This window comes from Aythya ferina (assembly GCF_964211825.1).
Source record: "Aythya ferina genome assembly, chromosome: 18".
In the NCBI taxonomy this organism is placed as follows: Eukaryota; Metazoa; Chordata; class Aves; order Anseriformes; family Anatidae; genus Aythya; species Aythya ferina.
In genome coordinates this window covers 12,746,425-12,772,565 of record NC_140317.1, presented here as the reverse complement: position 1 = coordinate 12,772,565, position 26,141 = coordinate 12,746,425, and the positions used below count along the sequence as shown (strand labels likewise).

Genomic DNA, 26,141 nt, shown 5'->3' with positions numbered 1-26,141 from the left:
GGGCGGCTCCGGGCCCCGTTGCAGCCGGCAGGGCTTTGTGCGGGGCTGGGTGGGAGAGGCAACCTGGGTTCGGTTCAGTTTCCATCTTGGCCAAACGCGATGCACAAAGGCAGGTCTGTGCCAGCAGCTGCTGATGCTCTGTCTCCTCCGGAGCCTCCAGCACACGAGCAGCCCTGTTTGGAGGCTGGGATTTTCCACAGTATCCCTAGACATAGCGACATGCTGCAGTGTCCTGGTACACTCGCAGCGCTTCCAGTTTCTGCTGCAGATACTCAACAGACGAGGCGTATTCCGTGGCCACCCCAGAGCCCCCGAGCAGAACCCCGTGGAAACAAACTGCTCCAGGAAAAGCCGTCCTGAACGACTGGCTGGGGGCCAGGGGGGTCCCAGCCCCCCCTGTGGGGTCCTGCTGCTGGGGACAACGCGCTGCCAAGGGGACACCGAGAAATCAGGGAGCAGACCCCAGGCTGGGGAGGGTTCTCTCCACCATCACCCCTCGCTGTCAAGAACTGAAAGAAGCCGGGCAGCAACACCCATGGCCAGCAGCAGCCTCGGGCCGCTGCTAGCACCCTCTGCAGCTCCCCTGTCCCACCACGGCCACTCGCCCTCCAGTCCCAAGGGTCCACGAAGGAGCCCAGTGCAGTGCTCAGCCCCCAGCTCCCTGCTCGCCTCTGGCTCCCCTTCTTTGGAGCCCTGCGGCCATGGGGCCATGTTCTCCCAGTGACCAGGGCAGCTTTGCAAGGGGTAGGAGGAACTCATCCCCCACAGCCCCTGGTGCAGCGGTGGGGAGCGGTCCCACCAGGCACCCCTGCGCACCCGAGCCCCACGCACCACCCCGGCACGGGGCGAGGGACGCCCTGCATGAACAGACGGGTGCCTCCAAAGGCCCAGGGCCAGGCTGTGGTGTGGCTCCTGCACTGCTCTTATGCAGAGGTGCAAAGGGAAGGGCCCGGCCCGGCACTCTCTGGTTGCAGCGTCCGACCAAGCGAACCACGTGAGGTGCGCGCTGGGGAGCGCCGGCTCCAGGATGAGGTAATCTGCCCTTCCTCCCCTCGCCGGATCCTGGCTCTGGGCAGGGTGACTCAAACGCGCTCCTGGCCAGTGGCAGCGCGGTGAAGTGAGCCTGGCACTGCCCCGAGCCAGCGGGAACAGCACGGGCTGGCTGCAGCCGAGGGGGCGAGGAGAGGTGGCGCTCCCCTGCGAGGCAGCACAGAGCAGTGTGGGGCAGGGTGCCCATCCCTGTCCCTGTCCCCATCCTTGTCCCCATCCCCATCCCCTGTCCCCATCGGGCCGCACACCGCAGCACCTGCTGCCAGGACCCCTCTGCACCACTGCCACAGCAGGAATTCCCCACAATTTCCCATCTCAGCGCTCCTCTTCCTCCCCAGCAGCGGCTACCTCGGTGCTCCTGCGCATGAGGCAAAATCCCACAGCAGTGGTGGAACCAGGCACGGCTCCAGGAGCTGAGGAGTTCGTGTCTCCTCTCTCCCTCCTCTGGCCATCACCAATGTCTGTCTGGCTGCAGAGACCCCCCCCAGCAGCAGGTAGCCCCCCTGGGACATGAGCGTAGCAGGGCTGTGCCAACCCACTGTCAGCTCTGGGGTGGGGACACGTCCCCTGCCACCAGCGGCCACTTTCCCTCACCCTGCTGCCTCCGGCTGCCCCGGTGCTGATGCTGGTGGCACGGCCACGCTCAGGTCCCGCTCAGCACCAGGGCTGTGCCTGAGGCCAGGTGCCCACCAAGAGGGGAGCCCCAGCCAGAGCTGCCCAGCCCCGCGGAGCTGCAGCCCCAGAGGAACCCCTCCGAAACTCAAGTCTCCTGGAAGGAAAGTTTATTTATCTGTTTAATTAAGATGTGTTCACCAGGCACACAGACCCCGTTCCATCTGTCTCACTTAGAGCCGCGTCCCAGTAAAATTAAACCTAATAAATATCAGACGAGGGAAAGCAAAGGGCACATGTAAGATATATGATCAAAGGCAGAAGTTGCACAGGGCTGCAGTTCTAAGCACATCTTTCTCTCTGCCCTTCGGGGATGGGTTGGCGATGCGCTCCCATGCACAGGATGGGGCTGGCTTTCCTTCAAATCAGCACTATTTTCATTTTTTATTTATTTTAAATGAACCCTTGAGGGCTCCTTGGTTTTGTTTTCTGGAAGAGGGAGAACAACGCGGCACCAGGACAGGAGAGGCCTCGGCCACTGCTTCAGAGCCCAGCGAAGTGCCAGAGCCAAGCAGCAGATCCCGGGCTGGGAGGGCTGCGAGCCCGAGCGCGCTCTGAGCCACAGAGGGTCCCTGCTCACTGTTGTCCTGTCACCGAGAGCAGGGCTGTCACATCCCCACGAGCCCAGCTCAGAGCTCTGCCCTGGTGAGTGCAGTGGCCCAGCACCTCTGTCTGGTGATGGGGGTGCCCCACACATTGCCCGGAGCACCCGGGCACCCCTCAGACCTGCTGCATGCCGAGAGCCTGCCCGGGGCCATCTGGGCTCCCCCTGATACCAAGCCCTGAGCCCAGCACATCACCCGCTCAGGGACGGAACAGGAAATCCTGGCTCTAAATGCTGCAGTGCTCAGCAGGACGCCCTCCCACACCCCCTCCAGCAGAGGGATGACACGGCAGCTCGCAGACCTGCTGGGGACGCAGTGCACAGCCACAGGTGGGCTGGATGTCCCAGGGGGCTTCAAGTGTCCGGTGTTCAGTGGGGCTCCCTTGTACCCCACCAGCACATTTGGGCACTGCAAGACCAGAGCACAAGCCCGGGGCTGCTGCTCAGGACGGGCTGCGGGCTGGTGGAGGAGCAGCTGCAGCAGTGGGGGCCGGAGGGCTGCGGGTGCTCAGGCTGAGAGCAGAGCCCAGGCAGCAGCCCAGGAGCACGGCACACGTCTGGTCCTCTCCTTCCACCCGCTCCGGAGTGCCCCCAAGCCAAGGCATTCATTAATTAAAAGCTCATTAGTAGTTAGTCATAGACATAAAGCGATTAAGATGAAGGCGCTGATGGATCTGAGCTGCTGTGAAGCAAGGGGAGCTCCAAAGCCAGTGCTGGGGCGAGGGGAAGGTCCCAGGCGCCTGCTGGAGTGACCTCAGGGAGCGAGCGATGCTGTACATGGACCAGGGCAGGGGAAGGGACCAACAGAGGTGAGAGGCAGGAGCACCACATGCCAGGGGCTCAGCACCACCGCAGGAAGGTCCCTGCCTTGCGCCCTGGCCACCTCCACACCATCGCCGTGCATGCACCCGGCCCAAGCTCTCCCTAGGCTACTCCAGCCCCTCCGCTGCAGGGCAGCATCAGGGCTTACAGGGACAGCAATGCCAGCGCAGAGCACCCAGGACCAGCAGCAGCACAAACCAAAGCACTTTCTCCTGCTTCAGCATCGCCATCTCTTGCTGTGCAGCCTGGCTGGCTCTGCTCGCACTGAACCCTAAAGTCCGGCCCCTGAGTAGCAGCCCAGGGGCTGCCCCAAGCCCCAGCACACTGCCTGTCTCCTACAGACATCTATAGATCGCTGGTTTATTGCTCCATCCCTGAGAGACAGCTGTGGCTTAAACCAACCGCAGGCGGATCGGAATCCGATCCGCCCATCATGGACCAGCCCCACCGGGGGGGAGCGCGGGCAGGACGCTGGGGCACATACCCCAGCCCATGGGAGCCCAGGGAACTGGCTGTCCCAGGACAAGCCACCAGACTCGAGGTCCCCAGTGGCCTTCCCTGTGTCAGAGGGGAGCTTGGACAGCTCTGCCGCACCTGGGAACCGGGGGGGCTGCAGGTCCTGAGCATCTCCCCAGGAGACGGCAGCCCCAGCCCGCGGCGAGCCCCGTCAGGAGGCTGCGAGCTGGAGTCTCCTCGGCAGGGAAACCCTGATGGCCATGGCCAGGGGCACAGCAGCGAGCACGTGCACGTCTCAGCACGGCAGCAGGGCTGGGGACGAGGCTTGCGCAGGACTGCGCAGCGGCGGCTTCGCGGGGTGCCGGCAGCAGGAGAGCGCAGCGAGGACGCAGCCCTGGGAGGCTCACCCCGCACCAAGCCCCCCAGGGCTTCGCAGCCAAATCACAGACAGCAAGAGCAGATCGAGGAGGAGGAGTTTGCTCCAGCAAGCTGCCGGGGAGGGGGAATACGGCGGCACCCAAGCGCGCAGAGGCAGGGAAGGCGCGCGGCGAACGCCCTGCGGGACGTGGCGCTCGCTGCCGCGCGGGACTCCCGAGTCCAGCACTGCTCTGCGGGGACACCTGGACCAGCCTCCTCTGCAACCAATTAAACCTCCTTCCCGTCTTCCCCACGCTCCTTCCTCCTCCTCCTCTGACGCCGGTGGCTCTCAGGGGGTTGATGAAGCCCCCGCCTGCTCTAAACTCCAAAAACAAGGCGGAAATTTTACTGCGAATCTTGGCGCTGCACCGCTCCCAGCGCACTGCCAGCCGCTGACCCAGATACCAGCCCCTGCTCCAGGCTCCCACCTCCCTCCCACCCGTCACAGCAGCTCAGCGAGGTCACGGCCCCCAGGCGGGGGTGGCAATGTCCCCAGCACCCAAACGTGACCTCGGCAGGTAAGGGGGGGCTGTGACCAGAGGCAGCTGTCGGGGACAGCAGCGGTAGCAGCTGGGAGAGCAGCAGAAATGCAGAGAAAGCACATGAAAGTTTAATGGGAACTGGGGAAAAATATCTTCCTGCTAAAACTTTGCTCACCCATTGCGAAGAGGGGGAGAAGGAAGGGGGGGGCCTGGAGAAGCTTCTCCATCTGCTCCGAGCTGCCGGAGCTGGGCAGAGCGGGGGGTGGCTGGGTGCTGCCATGAGCAGGGGTGGCATCCTGCGGTGTCCCGCTGCCCCTCGTGCTGTCCCCTCCTCTGTCTCTCCTCCAACATGACAAGAGAAGTCAGGGACCTTGGTGCTTTCCACAAAACAGAGCCTGGGTTTTGCAGCCACCCCGTGAGATGCGCGGTGCTGGCTCCCGGTGCAGAGCCCGCAGCCCCGCCTGGGCGTCACCGGAGGCTGGGGCAGCGTGGCTGGGGAAGCACAGCAGAAAATTAGGGATATTTACACCCAGGGTGCTTCCCTCCTGGCAGGAGGGCCGGTGGCTCCCCAGGAGCCTGGGGACACCAGACGCAGCTGCTGTGCTCGTGGCCGGCCGTGCGCCCAGCTCCGGGCTCACCGTGGGATGTGCGGCCGCTTGCACGGGGGCACAGCTCAGGCTTTTAATGAGGCAGGGCAGGAACAGGCTTGCCACCGCGCTCGCGAGAAAGCCTGGCTGCTCTCCTTCAATCAGCACAGCCCTTCCTAAAGCCCTTTCACTTGACAAAATATTTACATGAAAAGGCAATTAGGCTCCCCGGATTTAATGAGAATTAACGTGCAGGCGGCAGAACCATGGCAGAACAGCTGCTGCCGAGCACCTCGAGCTCCAGGCCGGGTGGGCAGCACCAGCCGGGGCTGCGGCAGGTACAGCCGGGCAAAGCACCGCGAGGAACAAGCACCTGCAGACCCGGGGACCCCGAAACACTGAGCTCCCAGAGCTTCCCCCTTCCCTGCCATCAGCCCTGCTGCCTCACGAGGGGTTCCCGAGAGCGCGCACACCTCTGACCGGGTACAGTGCTGCACGCAGGGCTGGCACCTGGGGCTCCAGAGCAAGCACTGGGTGGGTGGGCGCAGGCTGCTGGGGGCCAAAAGGGTCCTGGCAAAGGGCAAGAGCAGGGGCACGGGTGGCACCGAGCGGTGCTGGGCACCGGGCAGCCCAGGCTGGGACACCAGTGGCAGCCAGGTGACGTGGGCTGCGTGGGACCGCGAGGCAGGAGGTGCTCTGGAAGCAGACACTCAATCCTCATTATAAGGCTTTTTAAATGCACAGACAGGATATTAGCGTTTAAACAGTCTCTAGGACTCCAGGGCAAACTTTAAAAATCATAATATTTATAGAACCTTCCTTCCACTCGCCCCACATGCTCTTTATTTCTCCTGCAATTACTACTAATTTGAAGACATTTTGCTTTGGCATCTCAGCCTGTTGCAGTGTCGATTACCGAGCCACCCGCTGCCGGCTGCCACCGCAGAGCTCCCGCAGTGCTCCCGGCAGCGGCCCCGCTCCCGCCGTGCAGCGGCACCGAGCCCCCCGCGCCCTCCCACGCTGGCGATGGGGGGACCCCGGCGGTGCCGAGGGACGATGCTCAGGTGCTGCCCGAGGAGCAAAGCAGCCACCTGCTCTGGCTCACCGGGGGTGCCCCGTGCGCTGCACGATGCTGAGTGCCCCATCCAGGGGGTCTGGCACGGTGCAGGATGGGGACGAGAGCCCCGAGCGCTGCTCCGCACCACCAGCGTGTCCCAGGGAGCTGCGCTTTGAGCTCCTGCGGGGGCAAACACCCAGGTGCTGCCCCCAGCCCTGCCCCAGCTCCACGAAGCCACGCAACACCCGCAGAGCTGCAAGCAGAAACTCCAGCAAGCAGTGTGCTTCCAAAGCTGCTCCAGCTCGTTAAGTCCCTGGGCAGAATTAACGCTTTGGCAGGAAAAGCTGCGAGCCCCCACGGGCTCCTGACCAGCGGGGAAAGGCGGCTGCACCAAGATCTCAAATGACAAAGCACCTTACGCCTGCAAGCTGCTTCCCCAAGAAACAATGAACCCGCATTATCCTCCCCTTCCCCGTAAGCTCCTTTCCCCTGCGTCCTCCCTTCATCCTGCTCTATCCTCTCGGCTCCTTGCTCCCTAATCCAGGGGACTGCAGCTCCCCGCTGCCTGCAGCTCTCCAGGAGCCTGTAATCCCCGAGGGGCCGGCACTGCCCCGGTTCCCAGCAGCTCGGCTGGGTCTGGTCGGGAGCAGGGCTGCTGAGGAGCTGGGAACGAGGAGCTGGAAGGTGCTGGTGCTGCTGGCCAAAGCTATGACCCCGTGCCCGGAGAGGGCACCAGGGGAGAGAGGGATGATTCTGGGCAGCCCGTGGCCACCCCACGCTGGATGGGGACTGGGCGAGGGGGCTGCTGCCCACAGCCAGCTGGCTGGGAGGCAGCAGCAGGACAGGGGCTGGGCTTGGCCTTTGCTCCTGAGCAGGGACGGAGGCAGGGAGCCCTGCCCGGCCCCTCCACGGCCCCGTCCTGCCCGGTGCTGGGCCCTGCCTGCAGCATCGCCAGAGGAGGGACGATTTCCTTGGCAAGCGGCGCTGCCGGGAAGCGACAACGGCAGAAAACAACCCAAACCCCGAGCAAAACCCCAGCAAAGAGGGACGGGCAGTGCCCAGGCGGGGTGGCGGTACCTACCCAAAAATACATCATCATGTCGGGGGGCTGCGGGGCTCCGCGGGACCAGCGGGAGGGCCGGGGGCTGCTCCGGGCGCCGCTCCTCGGTGGGCTCTCTCCCCTCGGGCGCTCTCTGTCCAGCTCCAGCCTCCAGGGCTGGCACCGAGGGCCAGCACCACGTGCCCTGTGCTCTCACCCCTTCCCCAGCACGGTGTGGTCGCTCGCCACGGGCTGCCGCACGCTTCAGAGCCGGGTGCCAGCGTCCAACATGCTGCCACGGGGCTGCCTTGAACCCAGGGCCACGGGAAGGGTGCCCGGGTGGGCAGCAGCCACAGGCAGCCCGGCACGAGGTGCCCGGTGGGGACTTAGTTCATCGTCCAGAAAAAAAAAAAAAATGGGAGAGGGAGGAATAAAAAATAAATCCTCGCTGGCGTCTTTAAGCGCGAGGGAAGGGTGAGCGTGCGAGGGGGAGGCTGCAGCGGGGGTCCGGGCAGGGGTCCGGGCGGCAGCAGGAGTGCGTGTGCTGGCGGGAGCGGCGTGGGCTCTGGCTGCCACTCGGAGGAGATCTGTCCTGCCTCAGCGTTTTCCAGGCTGCCCTGTCAATAAGGGAATCGGCCGCGCTCACAATTAACCTGCAAGGTGCCAGCCGGCTCCCGGCACCTGCCTGCGGGCTGCACAGCACCGGGACCCCCATAGGCACCGGGACCCTCGCCGGGGGCTGCCTGGGCAGGGGGGGAACCTGTCCCCTGTCCCCTGCATCACAGCCTGGGCACCCCACGGTGCATCCCTGCGGACCCCGGGATGAAGCCTGCAGGGCCCCCAGTGGGAGCCGAGGGAGGGGAGCGCAGGACGGGCTGGGGTCCCCTGGGGGTCAGCGGGAGCGGTGGCGGGGGGACACCCCCCCTGTCCTGCCCGCAGCCCTTGGGGCACACAAACCTGCCCCCCGTGGGCCAGCACAGCAGCGGGCACAGCAGGGCAGCGCCGCTCGCCAGCCACTAAATCTGCGCCCTCGCGGGGCACTGCTGCCAAGGAGAGCAAAGGGACCGCGTGCGCTGAGCCAGGCGCAGCAGCAGGGGAATAAATAAGAGTCAGGGAAGGCAAAGGAGCAAGAGGGGTGGCAGATTGGTCTCTGGGGCCCTGCTGGCTCTGACATCTCCAGCCCCATAATCATATTCAAAGCAGAGCCGGGCTGAGGCATTTCTCCTCCAGCACAGCAATAAAAGAAAGCAACACTCTCAATAATTCAGAACCAGGAGAGGGTGATAAAGCAGAGGAGCCACCACTGCAGGCAGCAGGGGCGGGGGGCTTCCCGCTCCCCTCTTATATCTTGTATCTCTGAATAAAACCTCCCTCACCGTGAGAGCTGAGACCCAGTGAGGGGGGTGCTGGGCAGGGCCCCCCATCAGCAGCCAGCCGGGAGCAGCATCGCCCAGCCCAGCCCTGCGGAGCGGCTCTGCTGCCCTGCACCCAGGCAGTGCTGCTCCCAGCGCTGCTCCCCCTCCTCTGCCAGCTGTTCCCAACCCCGTTTCCATCTCTCCCTTCGCCCTGCGGGCTGCTTTGCAAACAGCCCCCGTCACCACGCACCCGGACAACACGCTTCCCCTTTTCCACCCAAACGGGGCTCCCTGCACGTCCCTGCACCAGGCTGGGGGGCACAGGGCTGGGGACAGGGGAGCAGAGAGGAGCTGGCACTCGAGGTTCTCCAGCGACCCCTGCACGCAGCTGGGCACCAGGGAGGAGCAAAGCTCTTGCTTCAGCTTGGGGAATACATCTTGGAGACAATACATTTTGGAGAAATTGTCCCGGGCACACACGGCAGAGGTGGAGGCCAAGCTCTGTCCCTCAGGGACCTTCCTGCCCACCCGTGACCCCTCCGCAGCAGGGGTGAGGTGACACGCCGGGTGCTGTGCAGGGACCAGCCCGCTCCCCGCGATGCCAGCAGCAGGGAACGCACACACCCTGCCTGCCCCGCACGTGCTGCACCAGAGCTGCTGGGTCTCCGTGCGTGGCCCTGCACGGTGCCAGCCACGGCCACCCCCGCACCCTGCCCCACGGCTGCTGCTCAGCCTCCAGCCTCCCTCCACCAACCTCAGCACCCCTCGTCCAACTGTTCCACTTTGCTCAGGGGGTCTCCAGGTCCTTTTGGACCCCCTCCCAGCTGGCCACTGTCCTTGTCACAGCCTGCAGCACTCCCCCCCGCACATCCCTCCTCCACCGTCACCACCCAGCAGGGACGCAGCAGGGCCACCATGGGCTGCAGGACACCACGAGCAAGGGCCCCCACCCCGGGGCTGGCACCACCCTGGGTGAGGACGCAGCCCCTCAGCAGGCGTCCCGGGAGGCGCACAGAGCACAGACAGACAGACAGCAACGTCAGCACACACGGACAGCTCACAGACACCGCAGCCCCGGCCGTGCCGGCCGCCCGCCCTCCTCGCCCGGACTCACTCCACTCACGCCACGCTGCGCCGGGGCTCGGCTGCGGGGTCGGTGCCCGGGGGGGGACCCGCCGTGACTGGGGCCCCGCGCAGCGAGTGGGCAGCCGCTGTGCCACCCCCCCCGGCCGTGGGGCTGTGGCTCCGTGCCCACCCACCTGCCCCGCACAGCCCCAGACATGCAGGTTTCCACCGCCCGACCCCTGCTTCCCTCGGGGCCGCCCTGGCATGGACACTGGGGGTACTGGGGGGGCGCTGGGCTCAGGCCCCGGGGCACTGCCCGAGCCACCAAGCCCCATCCCTGCCTGGCTCGGCAGGAGCGGACGTCTCCGTACCTTTTATTCAGCCAAGCTCCTCCTGCGGTGCTCGCGCTGGGCTCTCTAAGAAAAGACAAGAAAGAGGAGGAAGAATTAAAATCAATGATCGTTATCGCTAACCTGCTTACGGTCAATGCTATTTGCTCATTGACTGGCAAAATTTTTAGAATCCAAGTATGGCCACGAGCGTCGTCTCCCCGGGAGCCCTGGGAAACCTGCCCCGATGCCGCCCGGGACGCGGCACCCGGCGTGGGGCAGCCCCTGCGAGGCGCCTCCAGCTCCTGCCTCCAGCTCCTGCGGGCGTTTTGCCAGGCCCTGGGGACCTGCGAGCGCAGCCCCTGGCTCAGCTCTGCCGGGTGCCTGGCAGCCCCGGGTAGGGCGCAGCCACAGCACGCACCCAAGGACGCCCCCGTTCGTGCCCCCCGCAGCGCCCGTCCTGCCCCCGGGGTCCCTGCAGGGCGCAGCTCCGGCACCGCCGTCCCAGCTCCGGGTACTTCTTGGAGACCAGCACCGAGTTTCAAAGAAAACTTCCTGAAAGCTGCACTTCAACTAATTGGCTTTTGCAACATTGCCAACCCGAATGTTCATAAATCATGTCAGACCCTCAAAAATAATGAGAGCAGCTTATACATCACGGGATTTTTTTATTTTTTTTAAAAGAGTAAATGAGGGTTGTTTCTGTTTGCTAACTACTTCTTTGGGGATCTCGAGGTGCCGAGTCCTGCAGGCTCTCCCTGCAGACACTCAGACACTTCCACTCGTCTCACCGGAGCTGTGGCTCTCCTGCAGCCTCTCGTGCACCCATGGGCGCTGCTTCCCAGCCAGCCCAGTGCAGCCAATGCCACCAGAGCCGTGCAGGAGCTGGGCCACGGCCGGCCCCAGGGCACAGCCCCGGCGTGGTGGCAGCGCTGGGAGCGCGGAGCCGGTTCCCAGGCACTTGTGTTAGCAAACACCGCTCTTAGCCGCACAGCAGGATAATCAATTATGGTAATTCCTGCCTCAATGAATCAGATTCATGGAGGAACACAGCTCATTAGGCTGGTGCTGACTTCCATTAGTGCTCTTATGATAAAAACCCTCCAGAAAGCTCTAGCCCAGCTAGACGTGTTTTCCAGGCTCGGAGGGCCTTCCAGCCGCAGCGCGCGGAGGTGTGCGCCCGGGGAAGTTCGTGGGAAGCTCCCGGTCCCCAGCAGCAGGACGACATCCCCACATCACCACAGGCACCCTGCTCCTGCCCTCCCTGCCTCGTGCTCAGCTCTCCTTCCTCGGCTCCTCCAAGCAAACGCTCACGAGGATCCCTGGGCGAGGAAGGCAGGAGACGGCAAAGTGGGGAGCAGACAGCTCCGGAGCGCGGTCCCCTTCCAGGAGCAGGTCCGGGTGTGCTGGGAACTCAGGCAGCCTGTTTGGCGATGAATAATTGAAGGACGCTCGCTCTCCTCGGGGAAGCACGGTGATGGGTAAAATCTCATTTCCCAAACACATTTCCCAAGGAAGGCGCCTTCTGAGAAATTCCACACAACCAGCCTGGGGCCCCCGCAGCCGGGATGCGCCGCGCTCGCCTGCTGGGGAGCTGACGGAGCCAGGCACCAGCCCGGCACAGATCCCAGGTGGCCCCGAGCACCGCAGGGACCGGGCTGCTCCGCCAGAATCTGTCCTGCTGCATTCACCAAGGCAGGAGAGGAGCGGGCGCAGCAGCGTATCCAAACGAGGGGAGCCCAGCACCAACCCAGCTAAAACCTCTCAGACCCAAGGAGGGTCCCCGTTCCTGCAGCCGGGGACACCCTGCCGCCAGGCCTCTTCGGCTTCTCCGGGAAACTTCTCAGTAGGAGTTTTCCACAGTATGTTTTGACCCCCCTTCCCTCCACCAAAAAATCCTAAATTAATTTTTCTTTTAATTAAATTCATTAGCAAAGATTATTTGGCTGAGGAAAAATAATATCCTGCCCCTCCCCCAGCAGCCCTCTCTATTTATATCCCCTATATACATAAGCAGCAGCGAATATTTCTTTATGGGCCATTAAAGGTTTAATGTTTAATTTATAACCACGTTCTCTGGCGGGCGGGATGGCCAGGCACAATGTCAACACTTTTAATTAAATGAGAAGATTTTTTTTTTTTTTTTTTGACTCAGAAAGATGAAATGCCCCGTTCCCAGCAGCGCCCGCAGGTGCTGTCCCGTGGGCCGAGGGGGCACCGCCAGCTCCCCGCAGCGTTCCCGGCTGGGTGGCCAGCCCAGGACGTGCCCTGCTGCGGGCCAAGGGCTGCAGGGGGAGATGTGCAAGCAGTGCCTGGAAGAGCCCCGGGTCTGGCGGGGGACCTGGCAAGGAGCTCATCCCTCCCTGTCCCCACAGCTCCGCCTGGCTCCGTCCTGAGCCCACAGGCAAGGCAAGGCTGGAAGAGCCCGAAGCCACGCAGGCATCCCCGTGGCGAGGGCTGGCAGCGGGCTTCAGCTTTAGCAGGGGAATAAAGGATGCTGGAGAAATGCTTTGACCTTCAGAGCAGCCACGAAGGCACCCCAGCACCCCGGGGTCTCCTGTCTGCTGATGTGATACCGGCAGCACCGCACCGACCCCGGGCAGGTCCCCGCGGTTTTGTTGCAGGAGCCACGGCACCAGGACGGCTTTAGGGCTGAGTAACCGTTTGGGAGAGTCCCCAAACCGACGGCTCCAATCCAAAAAGTGCAGTCACTTCTTGGCGGACAGCGGCAAGCCTCAGTGTTGTTCCTTCTCCCGCAGCCTCTCCCCAAATACTGTAACCAAATGCCTCTCGCCAGGACGGAGCAGACGCGTTCTGCTTTGCTGAGCTGAGCTGGCTGGCACACGAAGCTGGCACGGCCCTGGCTGCTCGTTCCCAGGGACAGGCAGGGGCCCTGGCACGGCGCTGACCTTCAGCTCCAGCTGCAGGCTCCTCCGGAGCTCAGGCACGTGCTTTGCGCTGCAGGACGTGGGCTGGCTGAGGGCAGGTGATGCTGAACAACCCGGAGAGCCCGCTCGTGGAGAAACATCCCCTTTGGCAAGGGACAAACGGAGCCCTTCAGCTGAGGGAGGGGATGGTGAGACCTGGGGGGTGTGCGCTCAGCACGGCCCCTGCAAGCGTCCCAGTGCTGACTCCAGTTACCAAAACACCTGCCTGAGAACCTGCTGTGGACCCTCTGACCTGAAATTCTTCCTGCAACTTATGCTTATTCCCCTGGCACCTCCTGCCGTCTGCCTGCGTGCTCGACGGCTGCAGCTCCTGCAGGACTGCTGCTGCCTCCCTCAGACGCTGCTGCCCCTCAGAGGAGGAGGAAGAGCTTCCCACGCAGACAGCGCCCGCGAAATCTGCCAGGAAAGCAGCACTGAGGCACCGCAAGAGGAGCCCACATTCGTGGCTCACCCTGCTGGCATCCTCCCACTCCTTCTTGTCCCAGCCCAGACGTCAGACACAGGGACGCAACAGCAAGGGAGAAACACTCCTGGAGTGCCTGGCCTCACACCCAGCGTGCGTGGGGCCACAGCAGGGCTGGGCATCGTCTCAGCCCCTCGAGGGCCAGCTCTGCCCACGGCTGCGGTGCTGGGTGCGCTCCCAGAAGTGACAGCCCCAGCTCTTGGCCGCCGGGGAGCACGGCCCCCTCTGCCTGGAACGGAGAGAGGGGCGGCTCTGAGTAGGCAGGTTCCCATTAATGGAGTATTTTATCTTACAGGAGAGATTAAATCTCTGTACAGAGAGGCGCAAAAGAGATGAGTCAGCAGCTGGCTGAGGGGCGGCCAGGATCAGCCACGAGCATTTGGCTTCGCCGCAGCGCTTCACCCTCCCGCGGCCACGCGCTGCTGGGGCGCAGCCAGCCCGGGCGCCGAGCGCCAGGCTCGCACCCTGCCCTGCTGACCAGCGGAGCCACACGTGGCACAGCCGCCGGACAGCACTGACACCGTCTCCCTACACCACCAGGCAGCCCTACACGTGCCCTGCTGGGCAAAGCACCTCCAGCAGGCTGCCGGCCTCCCTCGCCATCCCTGGCGCTGCAAGGGCTGCTTGGCGAACGCACCCGGCGCTGCAGGCACGGCGGCGTGCCAGGACATCGGGCACAGCCCTGCAGCACCAGTGCAGGTCCCCAGCCCGTCCCTCCTGGTGCACGCCCCTGCCTGCCACGCCGTGCCCGGTGCCCCTTGTCCAGGTTCCCAGGCTCTGCTGCCAGCGCGGCTCCGCGGTGCCACGAAGCTGAGGACTGGGTCAGGAACGCGCCCGCCGTCACACGCGTGCAAACACACATGCGTGCACGTAAGGGGCAAGCGTGCGAGGGCCGGCCACCACCGTCGTGAGCCAGGGAACAGAGTGGTGATGGCACTGTGCCGCTCACTAAAAGCATGAGTGTCACTAAATCAATAATTCATTTACTTTAATGAGATAAGTACTTTGAAAACTAATTGCAAACCTGCTCCATTTACTCCAATCCGTTACAGCCTTTAATGTAAATGGCAGAAACACTGCTGGAGGAAGGGGAAAGGCTTTGGTAGATCGTGTGTCATCTTTTTTCCCTTCTTCTAAGAAAGAGAAATATCAGTCATAAACAGGAACAGCGGAAACCTAAGAAACCGCCCGGATCAATGCGTGGAAGCGGCACTGGCAGAGCGAGCGGAGCGCCCAGGGCCACCACAGCCCCTGCGCTTGCTGCCACCACCCTGTGAAGGGCTGAGCCACCAGCCCCTGGGTGACAACCAACGGGTCACGCTGCTCGGAGCACGGCAGGCGATGGGAGCAGCACAGGGCAGAGATCCACAGTCAGAGGGGGTGGATGACGGGGGGCCGGGAGGGACACCGAGCAGAAGGGAGGTGACAAGAGCTCCGGTGAGCTGCCAAGGGAGCACACTGCTGCTGGAAGCTGCTCAGCCCGGGGCTATGATTAGCCTGTGTATAATTAGCAGAGCTGATGGCCATCCGGCAAAGACAGAAACCAAGCCCAGAGCCGTGGCTACGGTGCCGCAGGGAGCTCGCCCCCAGCCCACCACCGCCGCTGCCCTGGCACTGCGAGGTCTGGGGAGACCCATGGGTGCTCTCTGTGCCACCAGGCTGTCACCCATCCCACGGGAAAGCACCACCTGCACCCGTGAGCAGCACCGAGGGCACACCAGCCTCTGCCCACTGGACAAGCCCACGGCACCCAGAGCCCATCCCAGCTGCGGGGAGCGAGCTGCCCATCCACGAGGGATGCGCCAGCCCCAGGGCCTTGCACTGCTCAGGTGTGGGATGGGATGGGGAACTGGGGGGGTCCCCAGCACAGCAGCCCCTTAACCGGGCTGCAGGAAGCACCACGGCGCCGTGCACACTCCAGGTGGTCGCTATAATGGTTCAGGGCTTGCCATAAAAATCACTGCTGCATGGCTGGCACGGGGTCCTCCCCCACCAGCCGGCAGCTGCCCGCTCCTCCCACCCCAGCAGGCGCTGCCCCTTCCCACCCCCCCAGCCCAGGCATGCAAGGCAGGGGAGGGGGCAGCCAGGGGTCTGCTGCCAGGCCCCGGCCACGTTCCTGAAAAGGAGCTCGCGGCTCCCGGCAGCGATTCCGCCGCGTTCCCGAATGGCAGTTGGAGCAGGAGCTCGACGCCAAGAGCTCTCTCTTCTTGCTTGCTGGAGCAAATGGCAGGTCATAAAAAGGAACCGTGACAGAAGAGAAAATGTTCCAGAGTCCACAAGGACCAGTCCAGGGTAAATCCATCTGCTCAGCAATTTAGCCAGAAAATCCTTTCCAATCATCCGTGCTGGAGGTCCTTCACCTCGCGCACGCAGCTCTGGGCACAGCCTCTCCACCCTGGCAGGCGCAGGCAGCTCCTGTGCCGGGGGGGCCCTGGCGCTGGTCCCCCCCCGGCCCCGTGGGGATGCTTGGGGCAGGAGGCTCCCGTGCCCCTCTCTGAGCTCCCTCTGGAGCTGCTGTGCCAGGACCCTCCTTGCTCGGTGCGGGGAGGGTCGGGGAGTGCATGGCTCCTTCCATCCACCGCACCACCCTTCCTTCAGTCTGCCAGGGAAAAATGGCAGCAGCGGGCTGCTTTACTGCCTGCAATAATTGACCGGAGCACCGAGTCCCCCAGCACATAACTCACCCTGCGTAACTATCAGCAGGGAAGGAGGGTTAACAGCAAACACAGCCAGCGGCTCCGCGGGGCTCCACAGGACTGCGGGAGGGCACCCCCGGCACCAGCCCCAGCGGGACCACCCGGTGCCAGCCTGGGTCTCCACGGGCTCACCCCAGGAGATGCACGAGCCACACGCAGGTACCACCCGCCTGCCTCCCGACCCTTGTGCCAAGGAAGGGAGGAAGGGAGGGAGGAAATTCAGCAAACCACGCTGGCAACCTCGACACCGGGACCCAGGAGCCGCGGCTGAGGAGCGACAGGATGATCCCAGCCTGGCAGAGGGCTCAGCACGGCTCAGCCACGGCTTCGCCACCAGCCCCGAGATCTCCCCGCAGACATCCTCGTGAATCCCACCTCAGCCGCTCCTGTCTCACAGAAAATCAATGGCAAGCATCTCAATTAATCACACCGGGGGCAAATTGATTAGGAGCCTAAATAAGGTCAACATGGTTGTCTGCTTATAGGGTAGGACCCCTTAATCATCATTTTATCTGCAATAGGCTGCGGAACCTGCAATCACACCGTCTTTGGGAGCACGGGGGGATTTTTCACTTACCTCCTGCAATTGCTAGGGCAAGCAGAACAGGAGCCGTGTCTGTGCACTAAAGGAACTGGATTCGAGCGAGCAGCAAACACCCAGCCGCACACAGCTGCGAGGCCTGAGCATCAGACCCCACGGCCCACCAAGCCCAGCTGTCTCCTTTGATTCAGGGGAAGACAAAAGCAATTAAGCACTGCTGCTCTAGGTGCAGTACATTCCCTCCTGACCCCAAAAGCAACAGCTTAGGCTTGAGATTTGATTAGCCCTGTCATTATCTTAGATTGCATACCTGAAAATATTGTTAGTGGTCACAGCGGCATTGAACCTTTGCAGAAATCCAGCCACAGGTCTCCTCTCAGCTGCCCTCAGCAGCTGGAAATCCCACAGGCTGCTCCTCTGCTCCTTAAAGAGCCGAGTGCATCTGCAGAGCCTGCTGCTCTCATCTCACCGAGCAGCCCTGAGCAGGCTTCACAGCCTGATCCTGTCCCCCAGCCTCTGCACAGGGCAGGATGCTTCCCACAGCCCCGTATCCCCCATGAGCTCTGCGTGTGTGCTGGCCTCTGAGGGCGAGCAGTGGGGCAGGACGGGGCTGGGACTCAGCATCGTGCCCCCCGTGTGGTGCCGAGCCCCCAAGGGCTGGGGGTGCCGACCCGGTTTCATGGAGAGCGAGCACCGGGCAGAGGCGCCCGTTCTCCCTAAAGCCCACCCAGTGCCTGGATGCTGCACCCCCATCCACAGCCGACTGCTTTCATTTTCCACACTCATTTTGGGGACAAAAAACCCCCACAGGGTGGGAGGAGCCGGCGGGTCAGCGGGGGCCCCTCGGTGCCGCGGGAGCGCAGCCCCCCAGCGCGCTCTTCAGACGAGCGCGGCGTTCAGCTCATTCCGGGTTGATAACACAGTTTGCCTCGCCAATAGACTTTCCAATTGCAAGTGAAATCAATTCAATTGGGTATTTTACTCAGCTGGGACTCTGCTAACAGCAGCCCATTTCCCTGCTCCTCTCCCTCGGTGGCTGCGGAGGGCTGGCACATCGCTTGCAGCCCGTCGGCTCTGCCGGGGCAAACGGGGCTCTCCTCGTCCTCTCCGGGGTGCCCAGGGGCTCCTCTCCCACCCTCACCGGGGTGCCCAGGGGCTCTCCTCATCCTCACCGGGGTGCCCACGGGGCAGGCAGGGCCAGCAGAACCCAGCAGCGCAGCATCACTGCAGCACTGGGGGGGCTGCAGGCAGCTGGGGGCAGGTCCCAGCCGCCCCCAGGAGCCCCCCCCAGCACCCATCAGGGCCACCCCCCTGTGCGGATACCGTTGTCCCCAGCAGCGTCCCCCTGCCCCCAGCATCACTCCGCACCCTCCTGCAGCATTTGGCTCTGGATGGAGGCATTCACAGGCTGGGTGGGCTCAGGACACCGAGCTGGTCCCCGTGACCTGGCTGCGCTCCCCGTGGGGGCTGGCGGCTCCTCCCGGCCCCCCCAGTGCAGGCACAGCCCTCACCCGTGCCCAGGCTGGGCTGGCACCCACAGCCCGCACACCACAACCCTGCCCCGGCAGGGCACCGCTCCCCTCCCTTGTAAATACGGTTATAAATACCATAATTCGGTTTAATATTTAATACAGTCAGGTTAAATAAGCATTCGCAGCCCCATAAATAATCATTAACGGAGGGTTCTAATTGTGCTGTTGGGATCCTGCCTCATGACTTATTTAGAGGGCAGACGCTATTCCCAGCCTCGGCTCCCTCCTGCCCCACAAGCGGCCCCGCAGCCCTCCCTCCTCGGGGAGAACCCGGGGGGCGCAGCCAAGGGAGGCAGCTCCGCTCCCGGGGGGGGGCCTGTGACCGATCCCTGGCCCCACAGCTCGGCACAGAGCGAGGGGCACTGGAGGAGCTGCAGGAGGCTCAGCCCGGGCTGCAGCAGCTCCCAACAAGGTCCCGGTGGGGTCAGAGCCTGGTGGGGGCTCTGGGTGCACAGCGAGGTGAGCACGGGGGGGGCACCAAGCACGGGGCCACCACCAGGACCCCCCCCCGGCTGTGTCAGGGGGGCACTGCCGGAGTCACGGTGGCACGAAACGTGGCAGGGTGAGCAGGGGAAGGCTTTTATCATAATACAGATCTACGGTAAAATTGACTGGAAACAATAGTCCAAAAAAAAAGAGAAAGCAAGAAAAAAAAAAAGCAGAGAACAGAGGGAATTGGCCAGGGGCAAGCATTTTGAAAGTGCAGGAGAACGGAGACACCAAGGACAGCTAAAGTGCAGGAAAACCTCCGTGTAAGAGTGTTTTTCCCTGAAGGGATGCGTTCATGCATTGCTTTAAAAAAAAAAAAGGTTGTGGGTTTGGTTTTTTGTGTGTGTTTTTTTTTTTTTTTTTTTTCCCCTCTCCTCTCTGTAGCTTAATTTCATCTTGAAATGAAAAACTACAAAAGTAAATTGAAACAGCCCTCGCCGCCGAGCCCGGGCTGCTGCCTCGCAACCCCTGGGTTGATGGAACCGGAGACGCGGGGGCTCTCCGCTTTGTGCCCGGGAAGAAACGTCCCCGATGCTGGGCAGGAGAGGTGCCAGGCTGCCTGGGGCTCGGCTGTGCGTGCCGGACTCCGGACAGACACACGGCCGTGCTGCTGCCACCCCGAGGAGCGGGGACGCCGGCCTTGGGGCACACGAAAGCCGTTCTGCTGCCCCAAGCCCCTCGGGCCACCGTCTGCCCGGGTGCCCCCTGCCCAACGGGACCAGAGCTCGGCCCCCAGGGGCATCCCGTGCCCTCGTCCTGTGTGTGCGTGGGGGCGCAGAGCCCCTCAGGGGCAGGCTGGCAGCGCCCTCCTGGTCCCCCCCTGCCTCCAGCAGGCCCCGTGCCCGGGTGGTGAGCGGGTTAGCATCGATCCCCCCCCGGCATCGAGTTTCTATCGAGTGCGCGGGACCGAGCTGGAAGGCAGCACGGGGTTTACATTTCATCTCAGCACCGGTTCCTCCTGCTCCAGTCAGCGCATTAATCAAAGGCATTGGCCAAGTATTAATGCTAATGAAGCAGCAGCAGCGCGGTGCGCGTGGGGTGCAGGAGCCCTCCTGCAGCACCGGGTGCTGAGGGCAAGGGGTGGCAGGGGGAGCCCCCAGCCCCCTCTGGGACCTCTGGCCACACACCGGGGTGGGCACGGAGCCGGGGACAGCCCGAAGCTGTGTCCTGGGGCAGCCTGGTGGCACGGGGCTGACCTGTTCCCCCAGCCCTCGCTGGGGTCCTCGCTTGTTCCCTGGGCACAAGGAGCCTTTGACCGCCCATAGCACTGCGAGGTGGCACCTGCAGCACCCCCGGGCTGCTTGGCTCCAGCGTGCCACAGAGCGTGCGCCCTACAACAACGCAGACATCAGATGTGACAGACGGGATGCTGGCAGATGTCAGGTTGACATATGGGGCAATTTTTCCAAGCCTGACGCCCGCTCCTTGTCGTTCACGGCTCACCCCGCTGCACCGAGCCCCCCAACTTGTCTGGGAGGAGAGGAGAGGACAGGAGAGGCCTGTGCTGTGCAGCATGGCCAAGTCTGCAGGAGCTGTCCCAACCTGGTGAGGGGCTGGACCCAGGGGTGGCCCCCTGGGATGTGCCCCTGGCACGTCCATTTGGGGCCCTCCCAGCCACAGCGCGCCCGTCCTGGGCAGACCTCGGGACCCCTCCCCGAGCCAGCACCAGCCCATCTCCAAGTCTGGGCTGCAGCTCAGTGGAAAGCCATGTATTTTATCTTTATGTGTCAGGATTTATATAAAAGGGGGATAGTTCAGCTCTAAATGTAATGAGTTGGAAGAACAGCCCTCCAGTGGCTTCCTCCGGCTAGCGCGGCATCAATAACATCGATTGCTAAAAATAACTAATAACCCCGGCCCACGGGGCTGGGAGCGCTCCACGAGGGGGCCAAAACCTCCCCACACCCCCACCAGCAGCGAGGACCCCAGAGCCCGGGTCAGCTGGGGAGGGGTCCTGGCACCGAGGGCAGCAGGCGCAGAGGGACATGAGAAGCCGGCAGGGACGGCGGCGTGCGAGCCTGACGCTGGCAGGGGGGGCAGAGCCAGGAGATGGTGCCAAGAGAGAACTGAGGCAGAGGGATGGGAGCAAAGAAACTTCCCTTTCGGATTCAGAACCCATCCTGCGCTCACAAGCTGGATGGGCTGGGGGCTGTCCCGGTGCCACCCCCGCTGCCTGAGCCACCCGGTGTGAGCAGAGGGGCTCCTGCTCCAGAGGTGACCGACGCATGTGGCAGCCCCACACGAGCTCGTCCGTCTGCACGGCACAGACGTGGGGCCGGGCTCCCCTCCCGGGGCAGCAAACCCTCACGCAGGGCTCTGAAATCCGGGGGAAGCCACTGCAAGGTGCGGTCCCTGCAGGCTCAGCGGATGGGTGAGAAGGGACGGCTGAAGTTCCCGTTTCTGGTTTCTCTGATCCCCGCCTCCTCTAACATCACACCTTTCCACAAAAGCACAGGGATGCTCCTCCGCTTCCCGCAGAGGACTCAACGCCAGAGCTTTGTCCAGATGCCCGTGCATGCCCCCGCACCGAGCACCTCAGGGAGCACGAGGGATGTGGCTGCATGCTGCAGGAGATGGGGGCACCACCCGGCACCTGCACCCGCAGCCCTCGCAGCCCCCCAGAGGGGCAGAGCAGGGCCCGGCACCCCCAGCAGCTTCCTGCAGGCACCCATGGCCCCGACTCAATCAGGTGCAGCTCTGCAGGAGCGCGGGGATGCCCAAGACACCCACGCACCGTGCCAGGCAGCTCTTCCCCATCTCCTCCTTCCATCTTGCCGAGCTTCCCAGAAAGGGAACAAAAACCAAAGAGGGAAGGAAACGATAAAATGCCAGCCCGCGGTTAGGGAGAGAGAGTTATTTAGCCTGTTGGAAATGAGTCTAACTTAATAGAGAAGAAATAAAGTGTTTTAAAATTAACGATATAAATGTCAGTCCTGATCACAGGGATATTAAACTATACGGTTATTTGACTGCCTTCTGCAAAGTTACCTCTCCTGCACGCGCCTGGAGTCAGAGCGAGGTGAGCGGGAGCGCACACATCGCCGTGCGCTGCTATGGCACGAGAAGCGCCGCTGCCACCCGAGGACAGCCCCGGCCCTTCGCACACAACGCCCCAGCACCAGCATTAGGACTGCTCACGAGTCTCACCAGGTGTGGACGTGCTGCGGGGCTGTGTTCTCCCGTGTCCTCCTGCAGATGGGTCCCCACCAGCCTGGGCGAGCAAAGGGACTGGGCACACACCTGGTCCGGGCGGCACAGCAGCGCCCTGACACTGCAAGAACCTTACAAAACCCACCCAGCACAGAAACGCATGCCGTTCCCGTAAAAGCAATTTCAACCCCCCCCAAAGCCTCTCGTCCCGATGCTGGCAGGGATGCTGCCAGGAACTGCCATTGAAAACAAATCAGTCAACGGAGCACGGGCCTCTGAGAGCGAGGTCACTGCGGAGAGCAAGCGGCCGGCTCTGCTGCCACCACAAGCATCCCTGCTCGCCCCTGGCCCTGCCACCCCCTGCCCCAGTGGGACCCCTTCCCGTGGCCCCATGAGAGCCAGGGTGAGGGGCAGGCACCAGCGAGCTCGGGGACGCGTGAGCACACATGTGTGTGCCAGGAGGGGGCACGCGCGCGTGAACAGGGAGCGTGCGCGGCTCTGCGAGAGGGTGGTTATTTGTAAATAATCCTTAATTAATGAGATTCTCGGTAATAGGCGGCTCAGTGTTATTCCAGGCAGGGGCAATGGCAATCTCCATTCTTCCACTTTTCAATTACGTCTTCAGGGAGGGAAGCAGAAACTAGCCAGGGTGAATTAGAGAGACTTTTGTCGCGTTTAATATCAATTCATTTTGCAGACTGCTGACGCAGCGGGATTTCACAGCTCGGAATTTATGGCTCTTTTGAGAGACATGCGCAAAAAAGGGGGAAAAAATACCCTGCTATCAGCACAAAGACACCAACTCTGCTGGGAAGGACCAGGGGTCCCGGGGGACCCCTTGGGGGCTGCCCTGGGGGAGCAGAGCGCAGCGCCGTGCCCACTTGGCACAGCGAGGTCCAGCTGCTCGCCCTCAGGAGGAACGCCCCAGCTGTCCCCAAAAACATCCTTTGGGAGGGTGCTCACGTCCCACGGCCACCCAGCTCCCGGATCCCCACTGCCCCAGCAGCTGGGCTTTAGGGCTTCAGCAGCTCAAACTTGGGGACAGCAGGAGCTGGGCGAGGGCACGCGGAGCTGCTGGGCACCTGGCCGGAGCCATGGGGGGGGACCCGGCCCCGCGCTGCCCCCGAGCCCTGCCCGCCACGCTCCAGCCCACGCCGCCAGCGGTGCTGAGGCAGAGGCGCTGGTAATAAAGGAGCCATTATTACGCAGCGTTATTCAGCCCCAAGGGGGTTTTATGCAAAATGACACACAATATAAATGACTGTTGTAAACAGAGAGTTTAATAAAGGGCTGTGCGCGAATTTACAGCCTCCCCAAGGATAATTAAAATTATTTATCTACTTACCTAGCTAGCCGCTGGAGCAGTCTATTAATTATTATCTATTATACACGGCCTGCTTTGCATGCTGCCAGTGCATCGCCGAGCACCACCATGCAGCACGGGCGTGCTGCAGCGAGGGGAAGCTGCAGGCAGTGCCCGGCCAGGGGCATGGCCGTGGTCCCGGGGTGGAGGCAGAGCAGGAGGTGATGCTCTGCAGCCGTGCCGCAGCCCCCCACGCAGCACAGCCACAAACACAAGGGGACAGAGGTGCCCCAGAGAGGTGCAGCCACTTGGGGCTGGGTGCCCTCAGCTGTGCCACCTGCTGAGACCTCACCAGGGGTCTCTCAGGGTGCCTGGCACGAGGAACACCTCGGGTCCAGCCACGGGAGCGGTGGGGGCGCATCCCCTGCTCGCAGTGCCGGTGCTACCTGCCCCGCTATTTATTAGCGTGACAGAGCAATCATCAGCTCGGAGGCGCTGGGATCCCCCGGCTCCTCTCTGCACATAAAGAGACCTCAGGGGGCTCCAGTGTGCGGATACTTAACATTGTTTTATTAGCTTAATAAACCCAGCTGATGCTGCCGGAGTCTCCAAACCAGCCCCGCTCCCCCTCGCTGCAGGGGGGGCTCACGCAGGGCGTGCGGGCTCTGGCCGGGGGCACGCCGGGGGCCTGGCTGGCAAGGGGAGCGGGCGCGGGGCTCGCCCTCGGCACCGGCAGCCGGGGAGCCTGCGGAGCAGCCTGTCGGGAGCAGAGCATCCAGCTGCTCATCGGCACTGCGGGCGCAGCGAGCTGTCAGCTCCCGCCAGCACAGCCATTAATCACCGCTGCAATTGCTCTCCCTGCCCCGGCTCGCCCAGCTCCAGCGCTGCCCTCGGCGGCCCCGGTGCGGGTGGGCACAGGGCAGCAGCCCCCAGACCCCCCAGGGCCGCTGCCAGCAGCAGGGAGAGCTGCGGTGCCAGCAGCGGGGGCCTCCCAGGGCTGCCACAGCCCCGCAGCCCCCAGTGCCCTGCCTGCCCCGGGGGTGCCACCAGCTCCACGTCCCACCAAGGGCCATGGAGCCCTGCCCGGAGGCTGTGGGGTTTCTCCTGAGATGGAGAGGTGTAAGGGACACACGGGAAGGAAGTTTCCCATTGCCACCAGGGACCAGAGCCCAGCCTGGCAGTAGGGTGGCCCTGGTGGTCCCAGGGGGACGGGGACAGCCCCAGGGCAGCTCAGCAGAGGACCGGGTCCTGCAGCCACGGGGCTGCTCTGGCTTCACGTGCCTGCTGGAGCGCAGCAGTGGCTCCGTCATTAGGCGCTCAAATCCTTCACGGGGTTGCTGGCTTATTTTAATTTGCCAGGGCGGCCGCCAGCACGAGGCTCCTCTCCCTCGGCCCCGCGGTTCTCAGCGCACGGCAGCGCCTGCTTTGCTTTGATCCCGTACGGTTACACTTCCAGGCTCACAATCTAATAAAAGCCGCGTGATCAAATTCCAGGTCATTACTCAAGGAAAGAGACCCCCTCCACGGCCGGCAGCGAGAGCTTCAAACCAATTAAAGCCAGCCTCGTGCTCCGGCGAGCTGCCTGCTGCCTGCCACGCGAGGGTCTCTGCGGGCCCGGGCTCGCAATAAGCAAGATGCAAAAATGTTAATGGAAGCGCTTAAAGGCCATGCCAGGGGGATTCTTGTAAATAAGGCCACTCGGCAAGGCGGGGGCAGCTTCTTGGGCTTGGCCGCGAGGCAGCTCCGATAAAAGGCAGCGGGGAGCTCTGTGATCCGTCTGGGACAGGCTGCGGGGAGGAGAGCTCCAGTGTTTCCTCCGAGCACCTGTGGCTGCAGGAGGGTCCTGCTGGGATGGGCTGTGCAGGAAGCAGGGCAGGGACCCTGCTGGGACCCCCAGCCCAGCCCTTGGGCCCCTGGGGACGAGTCTCCCTCGGAAGAGGCTTGGTGACAGCAACCACACGAGGTCCAGGTCCTTGGTGCCCAGCGCTGGGGACCCCAACCCTGTCCTGAAGCGAACACGGTGCCGGCCGCCTGCCACCCGCATCCCCAGGCACTCGCAGGCTCAGACGCGCACGTTTCCGATGCTAAATATCAAACAAAATCGCCACAACCACGCCGGTATCGACCCTGGTGGGAGTCGATGCAGACATTTAGCACCGTGGCTGGGTATCGCCCGCTCCCCACGCTGCATCAATACATCGCTGCGGGGAGGGAGCAGAGCCCTCCCCACAGCAATGGTGCTGGGACAGGGAGTGCTGTGATGGGGAGGGCAGGAAGGCTCCGGATGGAGCTCAGGGGGTGCCCAGTGCCAGAGCGATGCTGCCCAGGCACTGCCCCACTCTCTACACCCGTCCCCACCACTGCCGTGGGCTCAGGGTGGGCGCACAGGAGCTGGAGCCGCGCTTTGCTCCTCCACCAGCGCCCACCTGTGGGGTGAGGAAGGCTCAGACGAGGCAGCACGGACACCCCATAAAGCACACAGGGAAGGACGGCACCTGAGGCACTCACCAAGCAGCACAGCCCTGCCACTAGCCCGCAGCTGAGCGGTGTGACTCCATCACCCACAGGCACGCCGGGGGCAGGCAGCCCCCTCGCAGCCCCCTCGCAGCCCCCTTGCAGCGGGTCACACAACGCGGCTCTGCCCGAGAGCACCACCGGCCCCGCTCCCCTCCCCTCCCGCGGGCTGCTCGCAGCCCCAGCCTCCGGGATATTTATTGTCTGCTCGCTCCTAAATCATGGCTGACGGCGGAGCTGCTCGCACTCCATTACGGAGAGAGCCTGCGCCCAGTCGCAGTTCCGTTTAGCTTGCAGAAAAAGCAGCCTCAGAGGAGAAACCCACCCCGACGCTGTCCGGCGCTCGGCTCGGGATGATGGACGATTATGGACCATCTGCACTTTCAGGAGGAGATAGATTTATGAGCGGCACAGACAGCTAGAAGAGTGTCCATTACTATAACTCACTGGCCTCTTCAGAGATATTGTAATCAGGGCCCTCTGCTGCTGCAGCGGGAAAGTCCAGGTTAAGCACTAGCAGGAAAGAAAATCAATTATGTTTTTTTAATACACTGCTAGCAGCGGGCAGGG

The 26,141-nt window shown here is 63.2% G+C and overlaps 1 protein-coding gene across 16 annotated transcripts in view; it reads right to left on the bottom strand.

The window, feature by feature from the left end:
* Nucleotides 1–26,141, bottom strand: part of RBFOX3 (RNA binding fox-1 homolog 3) — a 164,725-nt gene that overhangs the window by 24,445 nt on the left and 114,139 nt on the right. For all 16 annotated transcript variants that reach the window (XM_084492404.1, XM_084492406.1, XM_084492398.1 and 13 more), the window contains one exon: nucleotides 9,978–10,022. The gene's annotated coding sequence lies outside the window, so the exon portion shown is untranslated. The remainder of the gene's footprint in view (nucleotides 1–9,977; nucleotides 10,023–26,141) is intronic.